We start from the raw sequence: 3651 nt of genomic DNA, 5'->3' as shown, positions 1-3651 counted from the left end.
TGTAAACCAATCTCAACCATCCATTTTCTTGATCAATGGTCAAGATTTGTAGGCTTTATTTATGGAAATTAAAAAAAATAAAAAATAAAAATTCAGTTTATTTCATCAATAAGGGTAGAATGGTAAACAATAATTAACAATAATTGTGGAAATGTCTAATTATGCAATTGTTCGTTTCCTTATTCCAGGCTTTTTTGTTCATTTTATTCCAATTGTTTCATGACACTTTATGCATGCTACATGTAATTCGTATGCACCCGTTTTTTTTGTTCATTTTATTCCAATTATGCACCCGTTTTTTTTGTTTTTTGTTCATACTACATGTAATTCCAATTGTTCATTTTTTTTGTTCCAATTCCAATTGTTCATTTTTTTGTTCATACTACATGTAATTCGTATGCATCCGTTTTTTTTGTTCATTTTATTTCATAACAATAATTGTGGAAATGTAATATTACACTTTTTTTTGTTCATTTTATTCCAATTATGCACCCGTTTCATGACCATTCTAACAACTGAACGGATCAACTTCAGATACAATGCAACATTTTAACTATTTTACATGAATCTATTCCATTATGCACCCATTTCATGATACGTATATTTCAAAAAGAACAAAACCCATTATGCACTCGTTTCATGACCATTCTAACAACTGAACGGATCAACTTCAGATACAATGCAACATGGATCTCAATGAAAGTAGTGCATTAATCTCGAATTGTTAAGAAAATGAAAACGTTTCATTATCATGAATCTATTTCATTAACTATTTTGCAATGAAACCTTTTCACCTTCAAATTCTTACAGCAGATTAATTTCATGACGAACAAAGTCGATTATGCATTATTTCACTAGCTATGAATCTATTTCATGAATCTATTTTATTAATTTTTTTACATGATTCTATTTCATTAACTATTTTATTAATTTTTTTACATGAACAAGATATCCAGCAGATTCATTGCATTGTAAATAATTAAAAATAAAGATTTTAATAATATATTATAATAAAAGTTTGAAACGTTACCATTTTTCATACTTTCTTCTATTAAATTTGCCTTAAATAAAATGTATTACTAACTTCCTTAATTATCAAAAAATTRTGTAAAATGACATAAATAACCTTATCAATTAAATTTAATTAAAAAAAATGGAATTTTCTTATTGGTCGAAATTGGTTTACACGGTTTTTTAGAATTAGATGGTTCGCATTTGAACCTGCCCCTATATATATATATATATATATATATATATATATATATATATAATGTCTATATATATAAAGAATGATGACAAATAATTTAATAAAAGAAAATTATTGAAATCATTTTTGCGCAACAACAAATGTATATGCTGGAGAATATGAATGCTATTGAGAAATTATGTTGACAGATGTTTGATTGACGAATCTATCAATCCAAAGATTCATTCATTTGATGTTGTACTTTGATGGAAAAAATGCTAATAATTATAGCATTTCACTGAAAATAAATCATTTCAGTACAACAATAGTAGGTTTATAGGATGCCTAAAATTTCTAAATGATATTTTTTAGAACGAAAAGAAAAAGTGTCATGTCTAAAAGTGTTATCCTATGTTTATAGGACACTTTCGGATATTTTAACAAAATTTTAGGACGTTTTTAAAATAAAGTAGCGTATTTGTTATTTTATATGACGCTATTAAAAGTGTCATATGAATACAGTTATCATATAAATAGATGAGTTTACAAGACAATTCTCAGAATTGTTCTACAAAATAACTAATATGACGTTTTATTTAAAAATCATTCTAGAATACTTGTTGGAAACACCCAAAAACATCTTATAAATCCATTGTAACCCTTTTAGATAAGACGTTTTATAGTTCAATCTCATAAACTTAAATCATATGAAGTATTTAATTTATCAAATTTATATAACTACTAACCCGTCAACCTGTCTCAACTCACAAGGGTTGGGTTATATTTTTGAATGAGTTGCATTAGGTTGAGATTCTTCAGAACCGCCATAATTGAGTTGAGTTGTAAAAATACATATGAAACAAACATATTGTGAAACAAATATAAGTTAGTCAATACATTAAATTCTAACCTTAGATGAAAAAAAAAATCATGTGAAACAATACCTTACAATAATAGTTCTCACAGTTATTACAATATATGAGACTATCAAATGATTAAGCCCCTAGTTGTCATCATGTTTTTAATGATAGCCTAAAAGTCATATGTTTGAATTTCATCATCAAGGGTTTTATTGGAAATATTTATGGAAAACACTTCAATTGATAACAGAGGAACGAGAAGATAACACAATATAAAGCCCAAGCACCAAAGAAATTGATAGCAGAGGAACGAGAAGATAACACAATATAAAGCGCAAGCACCAAAGACGTTAATAAAGCTTTCAAGGCTATCATCGGTCACATGAACGTAAATACCAACACACGAGGACTAAAGCATAATAATACAACGTATGATCCGTGCTTTCTAATCAAAACTCATAAGGGAGTGTTTGGTTTGACAGAATGATTTTAAGGGATTTGGATTTCGTAGACGGATTTGGAATTGGAAGGATTGGTGTGTTTGGTTTGTAGGATCTGGAATGGAATTAAATTCCATTCTTAAATTACAATATATTAATTGATTTTTACAAAACCAATTTTAAAACATTATTACATATAAATCTTACGAAATCTTGTGAAATACCAACCACCCATGTGGGGTTTTAAAGTTTAAACCATCAGACGCTACTAATCAAGCATTTAAAGGAGAGTTTTGGTACTCAGAATTGTCTTAATTTTATCGAAGAACATTCAACATAACACAAGTGAAACTTCTTTTCTTCATTGACACTAAAGTTGTTTTGGTAAACGCTTGTGTCCAAGTTAGCCTGTGTGCACATCGATTAATCCCGTGGGTCTTAGAGAACAAGCAGGAAAATCAGCAATGGCCCTGGATGGACTCGAACTGATACCTACGAGGGATAGTTTTTAAATAAATATAAATATTTTTATTTAAAATATTTAATTTGTAATTGGATATATAAAATATTTTATAATAAAAAACCGTGAATTACATTATATTTTAGAGCATATTGCATTTTTGGTCCCTATAGTTTGTTCAAATACCAATGATTCCATCATAATGGTTGCTAACGAACATTGTTATGTGTAGGCACTATGAATGTTATGAAAATGAAAAGTTAGGAACCACCAGTATAAATAGTTACACATATCTATTAAATGAATAAAAAGTTGTCAACTTTATATATCATTTCTTTAAATTACATAAAACATGCAAACACTCAGTATTTTATTTTTCTAACTGGTGACGAACCTTCAAACCAACCCAAATATACACGTAAATATTCATAAAAAGTCTCCTACAACAAAAACATATAGACCATGTAACGAGACTTAAATCAACAATCAGGTATCTTATACAAACATGTTATAATAAGTTATCAGAACGAACTTGTGTAACGTAACAAGTTTTTTTTTTCTTAGGAAACATTAAGGGGATGTTTGGTTAGAGGTATTAGGCAGTAATCAATTTGAATGCAAATAAAAGAAACTGTTTGGTTTTATCTGTACTATATTATAAAGTATTTGACAAAAAACTCTTAAAAACCATTTTGTATGCATAAA

This window comes from Cynara cardunculus (assembly GCF_001531365.2).
Source record: "Cynara cardunculus var. scolymus isolate 2C chromosome LG 15, CcrdV1, whole genome shotgun sequence".
Classification (NCBI taxonomy): domain Eukaryota; kingdom Viridiplantae; phylum Streptophyta; class Magnoliopsida; order Asterales; family Asteraceae; genus Cynara; species Cynara cardunculus.
This window is presented reverse-complemented; position numbering follows the sequence as displayed.